The sequence below is a fragment of the Leuciscus leuciscus genome (assembly GCF_965113295.1).
Source record: "Leuciscus leuciscus genome assembly, chromosome: 4".
Lineage (NCBI taxonomy): Eukaryota > Metazoa > Chordata > Actinopteri > Cypriniformes > Leuciscidae > Leuciscus > Leuciscus leuciscus.
The window spans coordinates 49,018,136-49,032,853 of NC_138728.1; the positions used below are offsets into that span (position 1 = coordinate 49,018,136).

The 14,718-nt window shown below is 40.2% G+C and overlaps 1 protein-coding gene across 3 annotated transcripts in view; it reads right to left on the reverse strand.

Annotated features, from left to right (window-relative positions):
• LOC309496967 (NLR family CARD domain-containing protein 3-like) overlaps positions 1–14,718 on the reverse strand; it is a 291,539-nt gene that overhangs the window by 66,537 nt on the left and 210,284 nt on the right. Inside the window, exon 1 of one of the 3 annotated variants that reach the window (XM_082167164.1) lies at positions 7,023–7,274. The exons of the other annotated variants lie outside the window; for them this stretch is intronic. The gene's annotated coding sequence lies outside the window, so the exon portion shown is untranslated. Of the gene's footprint in view, positions 1–7,022; positions 7,275–14,718 lie in introns of those variants that run through there. 3 annotated transcript variants of the gene reach the window in all.

Consider the following 14,718-nt stretch of genomic DNA (forward strand, 5'->3'; position numbering starts at 1 on the left):
ACTGGTATATAAATCATTCAATGGCCTAGGACCTCAATACATTGCAGATATGCTCACTGAATATAAACCCAACAGATCACTCAGATCATTAGGATCATATCAGCTAGAAATACCAAGGGTTCACTCTAAACATGGCGAGTCTGCTTTTAGCTATTATGCCAGCCGCAGCTGGAACCAGCTTCCAGAAGAGATCAGATGTGCTCCTACAGTGGTCACATTCAAATCCAGACTCAAAACACTTCTGTTTAGCTGTGCATTTACTGAATGAGCACTGTGCCGCTGTTCGTCCGACTGTTTGTACTGTACTGTACTGTATTTTATTTTTCTAAACTGTTTTAATTATTCTTATTTCTTTTAATTATTTTAATTTCTCCTATGTAAAGCACTTTGAATTGCCATTGTGTATGAAATGTGCTATATAAATAAACGTGCCTTGCCTTGCCTTGCCTTGAGAGGAGTTAGTTTTAACCACAGAGGAATGTGAATGCAATCTAGCATAGTTTCCACTGATGCATATGTTGACTGAAGTATTCTCTTTAAGGAATGAGGATTGTGTAGCATGAGATATACTTTAAACTTTAAACATGAACACGTTTCTCTACCTTGTAAAGATAATGTAAGTTCCTTTGGTCAGCATATACATGCCCAACCTTTGTATATTGACGAATGAAGACCATCTCTCCAGTAAATAGTTTTTCTCTGCTATGTCTTGACATATAATAATAAATAAGAGATCTCATGGCAAAATAACTGGTGTTTTTTTTTTTTTGTGATTCGGGGAGAAAAGCTTACTTACAAGTCTAGACTAGTGCCAGTGCTGCCAACTCTCAGACATTCAGTGTGAGACTCACGCTATTGACACTGTTCTCACACTTACTCACGTTACACAACCATATTCTCACTTCTCCTTCTAAGCTTTTTCAGTTTTGTTTTCTTTTTTTTTTCTTTTTTTTCTCTGTGGCCTTATTTCAAAGCCCTTGGAGATCTTTCTGATCCTCATTATTGATCTCCACTGTTACAGCAGTGTCAGCCTGACAGATGTCATTGTTCTCATTGGCATCTTCAGTCAGGGTGGCATTGCTGTAACCAGCGGCAGATTTCATACTAAGGTAACATTTGTCAACTGGGGAATCCTATTTATTTTCCCCTGACACTTTGCACAACAAAAGTGAGGAGCCACTCAACGCTGTATTATTACTTCTAGAAATCTTGAGTCTTACCTTATTTTTCACTTCCTGTTTAATCCGTGTTTCAGACAGCTCTGTACGTTCACAATGGAGCGGTTCATAGAGTTTTATTTTGAACTTGGACTTAAGTATAAAGAAATACGGACACATCAATTGTAACGGTCACCAGCTGGAGTGCCCTTGAGAGCCACCAGAGGGCACTCCACACCAGACTATTGTCACTCTCACAAACTACATTTCCCAGAACTCACTGCCCGGACTCATCACTGACTGCATTCACCTGTGTCTCATTACCTTGTTAGTTTCAGCCTATTTATTCCATGTTCACTCATTCACACACTGCAAAGTTTTGTTTGTGTCACACTGCATTTCTGAGCATTCTCCCTGGTTTCATGTCTCTTGTTTTTTTCTTTTTTTCTTTTTTCTTGCCCTGTTCCCTGGATTACTCTTTTGCCTCTGACCCCTGCCTGTTTTGTTTGTTTGTTTGTTTGTTTTTACGGACTGCCTGCCTGTGTTTGACCTGTTGCCTGTTCTTTGGATTGCCCTGTAAGAACTGATTTTCCTGCTAAGACAAAACTCACCCTGCAATAAAGCCATAAAAAGCAACCTGGACAGAAGATAGCAAAGACAGAGCACAGGACATCCCCTGTCCAAACTTTTCTTCTTCCTTATCTCTGCATCCCCCCACACAGGCATGAAGCTTGAATTCTCTTCTTTTAAATGAAGTAATTTATATAAAAAACAAATATTCTCTGTTTATGTAATCTTTATGAAAAGAGAGAGATGTCAGTCGTTCTCATCTCAGCTCATTACGTTTTAATCTGCCCCGCCCACGGAGAGCGTGCGCTATTCAAACGCAAATGACTGAGACGATCCCATACAAACTGTGAACGCCCACATATCAGCTCGAGAAAACACATCAAGTTTATTCAGATCATTGTACTTGTTTACACTGTCTCGCAGCGCTGTGAGGAATAATAATAATGGAAAATGTACCTCAGAAGTGCTGGTATTTCGAGGAGCAACGGATGGAATACTGTAGTAAGTTTTTTTTCATTCTCAAGTAAATCGCGTTTCTGTGTGTGAATGAATGAACAGCAGAGATGCGCTGTTTACCACAACTCGCAAAAATGAGTGTGTGAATGAATGATCTGCTTTTAGCAAACTATTTTGCTCATTATCGCGTTTGCTCAGAACATTTCACTAGGACGACTATTTTGAAAAAAATTGAATTTGCCACACGGACCATGAAACGTGTGCTGAAGGATAACGTTACGGCCATCCCATCGATAGTAAAGACAGGACAAAGTGGATCACCTGCGGCTGCGGTAAGTGTCCCGTTATGTTTTTAGATGACTAGCCTACTGTTACAGTGCCATTAGCTAACGTTAACGTTAGATGTAATGTAACCTTCGTGACACTATTACATGAATAGGGTGCTCACTACTATTACAGTTGTTCCCGGGCTCCATGTATCCCCTGTAATGTTAGTATTGTGTTGTCACAAACGCGCTCTATCGCCCCAGTAACAAATAAGCGGCGCTAAAGGTAACTTTCAGGACTGTAGCCTTCAACTTGCTAATGAATTGGAGGGGGGGATGGGCAGTTTTCATTTTTGAGAAACAGTGACCTTGTTTGTGAAATAGTAGGCTACTCCCGTTCTGATTCTCCCCTCGACCTCAGTCTATTCGGCATTGTCTATCAGCTTCCAAAGTTTGTAACTCCGCGTCTGTGTATTCTGGCTCAAAACGATATGGTTCTGGATCTTGGTTTGATACCAAATAAAAATCCTCTGACAATTCCTCAAAGTCAGCCATGATCACGAATCACGTTCGCTACTAGCTAGTTAGTCACGTTGGTTTTGTTGACGGAACGGCGCTTCTCGGGTGCTGCGCTAATCACTCCGCCCAAGTAGCAGCTTCGCCTTCTGAGAAAATAGTTCCCAGTATTTAAACGTTTAAAGGGTAACTAAACCCCTGGTCAGAGCCTGACTCCACCCACTGGCAATATTTGAAAAATGCTAGAAAAGTGGGCAGAGCCCAGCGGAGATAGAGGGGACGAACCGTGAGCGGGGGGGGGGGGCGTGCACCTGAGACCTGCTGTCAGATTCTCTAAAATGGAGAGTGACTCACAGGGTCGCAAGACGACGTAAAGTACATGCATCTGATGAGCTTTATCGAGTTGATGTCAATAGCGCGCGCTCTCTGTAGGCATATTCATATTTTGCCGCTATGTGAAAAAATCTAGCAAAATGCGCCGACGCGTTTGTCGACCCCAGAGGATTAACTTAGCCTAACCATAAATTGTGATTAAAATATATATGATCACTCACATCAAGATGCCGCTGTGGTGGTGGAGTCCATGCAGGAGGAGCAGCGTTTGGCACTGTGTCGCTTTTCAGCGCGAGCTGTGTGGAGAAGCCCATTTCCACCTCTATTGCGTTTCAAAAGCAATTCCGCGTAAAATGCAGGGTTCACACTCACGGTCTTCCAGGCCAAGTGCATGCAACCACTGTCGCCTAATTTACAAGTCTGCTGGAAAGCTATGCAGTCCAACAGTGATGTTGCAACCAGCAACACTACACCTACGTATCCTCCTGACCTGTGATAAATCTACGCTAGCTCATCATACCAAGGGCGTGGTGAGCTCGTACCAGGGGCGTGGTGAGCTGGAACCTGCTTACGTCACATAGTACCGCTTACGTCACGTAGTACCGCTAACATCCAATAGGAAAATTCAACTGCAGTAGCCACCGTTCAACCTGAAGAGGGCAGCACTCAGACGTTTTTACACCATATATTGTAGAATTAAAACACTTTATACCCAAATGTCAAAAAAGTTACTCGAATCAATGAACAGCACTAATAAAGCCCCATTCTTACAGATCATTTACTAAAAAAAGTTGGTTTAGGGTTTAGTTACCCTTTAAAAAAATGTCTGTGTCTCATATGACCTTGTTATTTGTACACACTGTGACTACACAAATCACAACATGTAAATAGGAAAATGTTGGCATTATTTTGTCACTTATTGGGATTAGTATGCTAGCTGTAGCCATTTACATCCAGTCTTTGTGCTAAGCTAGGCTAGCGGTGGGTGCGTCAAACAGACTTACAGCACGCACGGAGATGAAAAAGGTATGTATGGACTTATCTAACTCTGGGGGAATACGGTGAATAAGCTAAAGTCCCAAAAAGTCGAAGTGTTCCTTTAAACTACTTCAAACTATACTTTAAACTACTTTTAAACTTCAAACTAATTTAAATTTCAAATTACTTCATAAAAATCTTGTTAACATTAGTTTATGCACTGTGAACTAACAATGAACAGCTGTATTTTTAACTAACGTTAACAAAGATTAACAAACACAGCAACAAATGTATTGCTCATGGTTAGTTAATACATTAACTGATATTAACTAATAAACCTTATTGTAAAGTGTTACCAATATATTCAACATTCATTTCCTTATGTTTTGTGCTGTATTGTCATCTCAAGGTTTTTAGTGTCACAGGACAATGTTGTGAAGCATTAATTTTTACTTTGCCTAAAACAGGCAAATCTGATTTTATGCTGATCAGACAAAGGTATACATAGAGGCAATTAAGATTATGCAACTAAGATTACTCTGTAAACTCTATTCAAATACCATCACTTAATCTCCCACGTCCTCTGTCTGCACCTCTTGTACTATAGGTTTTTACTATTTTAAATGTCAGACCAAAATCTGATATGTCCTAACAGAGAGGTCTACTGATGACTGGATTGAACACAATTCATCTGTTAACTTTTGACTTGATGTATTGCACTTATATTTATATACTTTAAAAGCAAAGAAGACTCTGACTGGATCTCACAACTCTGGAAGAGACGTATATTTCTCTGTACTGAATGTTGTGCTTCATACTTAAGATTGTCAGTTCATAATCTTCATATGTAACAGGAACATTAATCATGATCAAGTCATTTTATATATATTTTATTCCCAAAGGATTCAGAAACTTGTCTGAAGTTTAAAATCATTGGTTACCCGTAAGCCAATCACATAACGTTTGGTTATGACGTGTGTTATGCGCATGCTCAGCCGCATCTAACTTCCACTGTAAACACATGTATGATGCGAAAACATAACCATCGAGCGAAATACCGGAGTGAACATGGCTGTGAACGACTTTTGCAGATTATGTGAAGTAAATCTACGCATCCACGGTACAATCAGCGTCTATGTCACGGCTCTCAGCCCGCCCTCTGTTCGTTGATTGGCCGGCTGTTTTCAGGCCGGAGGAAAACGGGGAAAACGGTCGCTATCTCAGACTGAGTACAGAAGCGAACTGAAATTGAGCGGAAGTACGAAGTCTGACGTAGTCAGGCTAACATAATATATGCATCTTAAAACAAAAGAGATGTCTCCATATGCACGTCATTACATACATTATCATCAGTTAAATGTGTGGTGGACAGGACATGGCAATCCATCAATACTAAAAATAAATGTTTATGTTCACATGTGGACTAAACAGCAGTTAATAAACTATTGCTTCAACTGATCTCAAACTTCTTTAACTTCAGTAAACACACAGAAATGAACCGATCAACTGCAGTGCACATACCTCTGCTCAGCCACGAACCGGACCTGGTTGAAAGCATAGACAGTATAAGAAATGGACAGAGTCATCTCATTGGAACTCAATTGAGGCAAGTGAAGCCCATTTTCAGCGATTTTTTAGGACTTCCGTTCCTGACGCGCAGACTCAAACTGAGCTTGACGACGTAGATATGACGTGAGCAAACCGTCTGTCTTCTAGTAGCTGTGCCGAGAGAAATCTGAATCATTCCCTTCCGAATCTTGCAGAGACGGAGAGCGTGAGTAGGAGGTGTCCATGAGCTAGGAGCAGGAGAAACTTTTGCTAGGTATTCTGATTAATTATTTTGTCATTTTGCCTCCACGTCTCCCCGATTGCCTACGAGCTTCTCCTCCCGTCAATACGGTAATCTCTCTACTGTGCGACAGAGAGTCGCGTGGTTATAACGCAATCGTTAGCCTACTTTTACAAAAACTGTTTTTACGGGGCCACAACGTAAGCTACAAGGTAATGGAGCATTTTATACATTGTCGTGTTTCTTTAGAAATAAATAATGGACAAATGGAGTCTTCAAACGCCTCAGATGTAAAGTTATTCGCTGTCAAAGTGACGCCAAAATGAATGGGAGTCAATGGGATGCTAACAGCAGGTGAAGTTCTGCTACAAGATGGTGGCACGCGGCCGGCTTCAACTTCCGGTCGACTTCCTTCCCGCTTGGTTGAAAGCTGATGATGTAACATGCAGGTAGGCCCGCCCTCACGTAATACCGATTGGTCGATTGATAAGCTTAAATCTGATTGGCTAAAGAGTACGACTCAACTGTGTAGGAAGAGTTCGCTGCCAGGTAAGTCTCAAAAACACACACACACATCCAAGGCGATTCACACATGTGCACATTCACATTCAAGGATAAACTCGTACATTTTAAACATGAATATATACTTTTATTTTGAGCATGTGAATTGGTTTTTGTGAATGTAATTTTTTTCACGCACGTGAATTTTTTTTTTGTGTACGTGAATTAGGTTTCATGCATGTGAAATTGTCTACGTATATGTGAATCATGTTTTTTGCGTGAATTATAATTGAGACTATTCTGCCTCCATAGCGGAAGTGTTGAACATTTACATGTTTACTTTCCACCTCTGTATATTTCAGATTGTAAAGAGTCTGTAAATTAATGTAAACTAAAAGCAGAATCCCTAGAGCTTGATATCATTATAATCCTGAAGATTAATTCCTGAAGACTTACCGTGATGTGATATTTGTGCCAGTGTAAAATATGTGTTGGCTCTCTGTCACCCTGTTTGAGTTTGCATTCTGTGCGCTGTCTACACTTTCTCTTCCTCTCTTTGGTTTTCCTGCCTGCAACTTTGACACAAGCAGAAAACAGGCTAACACATGTATTGACACATGTATCCTCTGTCCAACTGTATTAGACTGAGAAACAACTGAGCAGCAATCTGGTCTCTGTGTCTCTTATTTGGTTCTCCAAGTGCACTGTCAGGCTTCACGAGATTTGGAGGGCATTGCAGAAGACTGTAGATAATCAAGAAGTTATTATTGGGTTACTGTGTGTGTGTGCGTGTAAAGTAAGTGATTATTGCTGTATTTCCTGCCTAGTGTTGACAGAGCGTCTGCTTATTCTTATGTTATGAAGAGTAGCCAATAATACCTGTGTGAGTCCATGTAGTCTAGAGTGTTTCTACATTATGTTGATGTGAGATGCTTGTGTATATCTCATACATCACGTTATCGTGGATAAAAGTGATATTTAGAGATGATTATTAACATGCAATTATCATTCACGTGCTGATATCGCCCTCTTGTGGAGATGTACAGAATAATCATTCAACTGTGGGTTCAATAGTGCTTTATTAATGTAATTTATATATGTAGCCCTATGGAAAAAAAGAGTATTTTCATAAGCCAATATTTTATTTTGGTTATTTTCATCGTATTATATATTTCACTTTGATACAAGTGTTTATAATATGTGTTAATATATTAAGTTTGTTTGAAAATGCACTTACCCGTGAGAGTGTCCTATCAGGAGCGGGGTGAGAGGTCATGAAGGAGGAAGGGGGAAGGATGCACTGAAACAGGGTTGCCAGATTGGGCGGTTTTGCAATCTATTTTGCGGGCAAAAATGGGTTTGGGCGGGTGGATAAAAATTGGGCTGGTTTCGGATCAGTTCGGCGGGTTTTTGTTGCCGAAACACCGGCACTTCAGATCCTTATTCCTGCAACCCAATGTTCAGCAGGCAGTCTCACTCACTCACTCACTCACACACACACACACACACACACACACACACACACACACACACACACACACACACACACTACAACTCTGGCTGACGTGCCCCCTAACCTCACAACAGACACTCCCTCCCACTACCTTAAAGTGACGCACGCCGGCACCGCCCGCCCCTCAAACAACATAGTAGATTGCAGGGTTTTCAAACTTAGGTAGCTGTCAATGCGGTTCATGACCTGTTCATGACACTCTTACTTGGTCAGCGGCAGCGCCAACACAGATTTGAATATGATTTTGTCAAAGGTTTAATAGACAAACGAAATGGAATAAGATCGCGTGGGTGTTTGAATCGAGATCACAGACTTTTAAAGATGAATCGTGCAGCTCTGTAATGACACATTTCATCCTCTATTGAATCGAAAGTGGCTAACTTCTGTCAACCTCATCTATAAGCAAGGGCAAAAAAATAAAGCTATTTAATTTGAATTAATATCTGTAATATTCTGTAATAAAAATAAATCGATTTAAAAATCATAAAAATGAATAAATAAATAAATAAAAACGCGATATTTAGGTGAATCGATTTTTTTCTCCCAGCCCTAATATGCATGTTTCATGTTGCCATTTGAAATAACTGAAATGTTAAAGTGGGTTATTTTTTATGTCCATATCTACTCTGTTTTTATGTTACTGAATGCTTTTGTTCCAAGCGACTTTTAGTGACAATAAACAGACTCATTGATAGCCTAAGTTGATCGCATTATTTTCCGTAACATAAGCTTATAGTTTAATAGTAGGCCTAGAATAGTCAGACTGAAGTCAGTGTAGCCTACTTTTCCGTTCATTTAATTGAATATTGTTTCTAAAATCGGATAGGCTAAGTCGAAAAATGGGTCATTTTAAAGCTTGCTAATGATTTCAATGTGTTTAAACGAGAAACAAGCCACAAAAAAGAAATTGGGCGTTTTTTTGTGCATTCTCGCGGTTTTTGACCAGGTTTTGGGCTGGAAAACCTCGCTGGCACCTGGCAACCCTGAACTGAAATGAGATGGAGACACACGTGAAGATTGTGCTGTGACAGATACGAGTTAAAAGTTGGTAAAACACCAAATGTTTGTTATGATAAGTGACATTGTATACTGCGCGAAGAGTGAGTTACAGACACTTAAATAAGTTACAGTGTGATAGTTCATGTTGTGGATTTGCGGTTATAGTTAGCACCACGAGGAGAAAGTGTGGACGGCTAATTACCACGCGCGAGCTAAACGGACTTTGCCAGCGAGTAGCCTGCTCGGTTGCTGTGTTGAGTGCATCGCCTGAAAAGCCTAATCTTCGAGGAAGAGACTGAATGTTTGGAGAGATTCTTCCAGGCTGTTGAGCATTGGAAGCATTGTGTTCCGGAGCGTTGAAGGACGACACGGCGACTCATCAGTTCTGTTGCGTGAGTTTTATTTTGTTTGTTGCACCGAAGCGTATTCATTTTGTTTATTCATTTTGATGGCCATTTAGTCATTTGCCGGCATTAGATTTAGAATTTCAATTGGTTTAATTTGGGGAATTTAATGTGATTGAGAATTGTAATTTATTTGAATTTGTTGATTTGAATCTAATTGTCTATTTGTAAATATTTTATATTTTCTTTGAGTAAATAGTTCATAACTATTTCCTGTGAAGAATGTCTTTATAATTTGGGTTTTATATATTTATACGAGTGATATAATTTGGGTTTTATATATTTATACGAGTGATATATTAAGTAAATAATATAATTTAGCGTATAATAATTTGGTTTAGAGTGGACGTAATTATTTGTGTTAAAGTAACATAATAATTCCTTTCCAGTCAAAGTAATATTATACTTAGGAGAGTATAGTAATTTAAGTGGGTGTAATACAAAAACGGATATTAAAGTGAGTGTTCATTTTAATTAGCATGTGAGATAGAGACATATAGTTAATATTTTACTTTATTTTAGCTATATGTAGCCTCAGTGTTTATTGACAGTTTAAAAATACAGACAAAGATATTTTGGGGATATTTAATTTAATTTTATCAATCAATAAATTCCTCTTGAAACAAACTTTGTTGTATTATTTTAATTTAATACTGTGAAGCTGCTTTGATACAATCTGTATTGTGAAAAGCGCTATACAAATAAACTTGACTTGACTTGACTTGACAAATATTGACCCCCTTTAAATTTTAAACTAAGTAATGACAAAGTTCTGACAATAATAGAAGTCCTGTGACATTTCCTGATAATACTGTTGCGATATATTTTCAAAAGCGTGTTATGTTTGTTAATCTTAGTTTCGCCAATAGAGGGCACCCTCAGCATTACGCTAGGCCGTGGATGAGTCACTTGGCGCGAGTAGAGTAAAAGAGCGCTCAGTACGGAATGAGTGAGCACTGGTGTACACGCAACGGAGAGTGTTCCCAACATAACGTGTCTTTATTCTCTATTTTTCAGGTAGGCTGACCATAATTAGTCATCTAGTAAGACATAACAATATTATGTTCATAGAACTGTAGTTTGTGCCACAGAGATTAAGAGATGTTGAACTTTAAGGAGGTTAAGATTGTTTGTACCTAATGGCGGACAATAGTAAAAGATCGTATCTTTCAGTTTGAGGTGTAAGTGTGGAAAATACCACGATTGAGATGAAAATATGAGACAAATGACGGGTGATAAATTAAATCGATGTTTAAGAACCTGAATTAGCTGTGTCTGGTGTTAAAAACATTGAAGCTAAAAAGCACACGTGTGAACAGGCCGCTGATCACCCCGCTCACGTGTTAATGTCATCCAACGACATTTAGTCAGCCATTAGCTGTACAAAGAGCATCTTATGGTGTATTATCAATAAGAATTAGAGTCAGACTCCATTTTAAGACGCTTTTATTATTAATTTAGTGAGAATGTGATGGTAATATACTGTACAGCAACAGATATTGGGTTAAGACCATACCTGTCAACACTCCCGTTTTCCCCGGGAGTCTCCCGTATTTCACACCCATCTCCCACCCCCCTCCTGTTTTGTTATTTCTCCCGTGAAATTCCCGTTAGTTGTATGGCCCAAACGTCGTTATATGAATAATCACATAAATATATTATTCCAAGGTTGTCCAGTTGCCAGATCTTGTATGAAACCCATCCTACTTGCGCAATTAACACATCATACAAATTTCAACCCATTTGTGAGCTCAACCTGGCAACCTACAACCCAGTTGTGCCGTTGATATCTGCGCAGCTAGTAGATGCGGGAAGTTGAATAAGTGTTACTGGTAGAAATGGGAAAAGACTCAGTGGTAAGTAAATATTTAACCCCCTGGGGTCGGCGGTATTGCCGGCGATACCAGCTCGCGTTTTTCCTTATCAGTGCAATAGAGACTCTAAATACTCTGTTGACTTTGATCTTCCATACACGTTTCATACATCAATCGATCCTGTTAAGTATGTATTATTTTTGTGTATACTCACAATTAAAACAAAGTGTTGTGCTTTTTGCCAAATAAAGAAAAATAAGCATTATGTGAGTTCTGCTTTCTCTCTGTCAGTGAAGTCCATTCTGAAACGCGTCCAAAAATGAACTGTAACTCAGCGAATACTCAAGTCAAACCGGCATACAGACACACAGGCATGAAGCTTGAATTCTCTTCTTTTAAATGAAGTCATTTTTATTAAAAAAATTTTCACAGTTTGTTATATGTATGAAAAGAGAGAGATGTCAGTCGTTCTCATCTCAGCTCATTAAGTTTTAATGTGACTCCGCCCACGGAGAGCGCGCGCTATTCAAACGCAAATGTGAGGCGATCCCATACAGACCTGTGAAACGCCCACATCAGCTGGATAACACACACACAGCGAGTTCACTTTCAGATATGTACTTTACGACGCTGTGAGGAATAATACTATCTTGATAATAATCCTGGAAAATTTACCTCAGAAGTTCTGTACGTTTCATTTCGAGGAGCGACGGATCCGGCTGAGGAATTCTATTCTATGCACAGTTCTATTTGCTTTGTTCTAATCGCAAGTGTCTGTACATGCAAAAGACTTTTTTATGAATCGCGTTTCTGAGTGTGACACCACCTTCACACTCGAGGAAGTCCCCAGGCTTATGTCGTGGAAATTTTAAACTGTATATTAAACTAACCATGTTTCTAACATCTAACCTTATAACTTTAACATCTAACAATTTGAACAGGATGTACTATGACAAAACCAATGGAAAACTTTGACTGTGTGCGTATGTATGTATGTATGTAAAAATAACATAGTTTTGGGAAATGAAACTAGACAGTCTGTTAGAATCTTGTGATTAACGAATGAAGTCATCATTAAAACAGTTTGCTTGTGCCAGTGACAGAGGAAAAAGGTTGGGGCTTTTGAACCAATTGAACCAATCATATTGAAGGTGACATGTTAGTCTTATTTGTTTTCTCGATTCTATAAAAACTGTTGTGTATGTGTTTTACGTTGGGATTTCTCAATGGAATTTGTCTGAGATCATCCGGCCTTGATTCTTCTTGGGAGAGTTTCTCTGAGAACTGCTCGAAGACTCTCCCGGCCGTTATTAAAGCATTTAGAGGACATTTGCTAAGGTCTGTTTGTCGATTTATTCCTGCGCAGGAAGCTAGTTTAGGGAAGCAAGTTAGTTAGAAACTCGGCCAGTTGTCGACTGAAGACGCAAGAGCTAGAGTATAAAGGTTATTAAGTGTCGATTTGTAGACGCTCTGTGTCGATTGTAGACGCAACAGTTTTATTTATTAAGTGTCGATTTGTAGACGCTAGATAGTTGGGTTTAGGGGGGAAAAATCCACTACACTTACACCTGACTGGTACCAGTCGATCGCTCTCCAAGGTTTCAGGGCTGAGACGCATTTCTGATCGACCTTGAGGCGAAAAAGACTGGAGGTCCACGCTCGGCGCGGTACTCGCGCCTTTAGCCAGAACTGCAGTGGGCGTATGCGAAGCAGACCCAACTGGAGTACTGATGATGCTGAGGCCATGAGACCCAGCATCCTTTGAAACTTTCTGAGCGGGACTATAGTGCCGCAGCGGAAGGTTTCCGTCATGCGCTGAATATCCAGTCTGCGCTGCGGCGACAGCTGTGCTGTCATAGATAGCGAGTCCAGTTCTGTGCCCAGAAAAGATATTCTCTGACTGGGAGACAGTAAACTTTTCGCCCAATTGACTTTGAGACCCAGATTCTCGAGATGTTTGAGTAATATGGTCCTGTGTTCTATGAGCTCCGAGTGTGACTGAGCTAGAACCAGCCAATCGTCCAAGTAGTTCAAAACTCGCATTCCCCGGAGTTTCAGGGGTGCGAGTGCCGCTGCCATGCACATCGTGAATGTACGGGGTGCTAGAGACAGGCCAAACGGTAGGACTGTGTATTGATATGCCTGGCCCTCGAAGGCGAATCTCAAAAATCGCCTGTGACGTGACGCTATCTGTATTTGGAAATATGCGTCCTTCAGATCTATTGACACAAACCAGTCCCCTTGGCAAACTTGAGCGAGGATTTTCCTGGTTGTGAGCATTCTGAACCGCCGTTTTGAAAGCGCTTTGTTCAGCTGTCTTAGATCTAGAATGGGTCTGAGACCCCCGTCTTTTTTCGGTACCAGAAAATATCTGCTGTACAGACCCCCTTCGCTCTGAGCTTGAGATAAAGGCTCTATGGCCAAATGTTTGTTGGTTTCGTTTTTACAGAAACCATGGGATAGAAACCTATCCGCTCCTGTATCAAGTGGTCCAACTGATTTGCATGCTACCTTCCAGTCTATACCAGCGCCAACAAAGAATATCTCATAGTCATATCACAAGCAAACAGACCAAACTCATCAACAGAGAGGTGTTTTAATTAGAGGTGGGCATAGATTAATTTTTTTAATCTAGATTAATCTAGATTAATTTTGAAATTAATCTAGATTAATCTAGATTAAAATGGCTCATTTGAATTCTGCCGAAGACATTCAGAATATGTGTGCTACCCAAATAATGACTATAAAAGTAAGTCTTTGAGAACGGGTTTCTCAAGCCAGGTGGCGAATTAGACCAGTGCTGCGTTCCAGTCCACTTTTAGACACGCACTTGCGAACTTCCCTAAGCACTTCCCCTTGGGGGAATCCCTGCCGCCATTTTGAAGTGCGTTCCACTTCGTGAAGTGGACGAGGGAAGTTTATATGGACAGACCCTCGTTCCCTCGATTTTGACCGAGGGAGCGAGTCTGCTTCAAATGTACACTTCAGGCACCTATATGTCCCACAATGCAGTACGATTGTGACGTCACCACATATCTCGTCTAATCACCACCACACAGACAACTCTATGATATATTAATTATAATGTTTTAAATTTAAAACAACCCAAACACACCTATAAACATTTGGATGCTGCATTAAACAAATTATTAAAGGGAAAAAAATGTAAATAATAAATCAACTCCACAGCTGATTCCAAGTGATCAAGGGCTTAGGACATTCCAGTTCAGCCCATTGCAGTTTCCGCCAGTAGTGGGCACTCGCAATGACGTACATCCGAGTGAACGAGAGGAAGGGAAGTTAGCGAGTGAAGGGCATGACAATTTTGGACTGGAACGCAGCACTGGGGCTCATCTCCTGTTTCCAAAATGCATCACAAACTGCTTGAGAAAGCTGTTCTACTCATTGACTGTAAAAGGTTA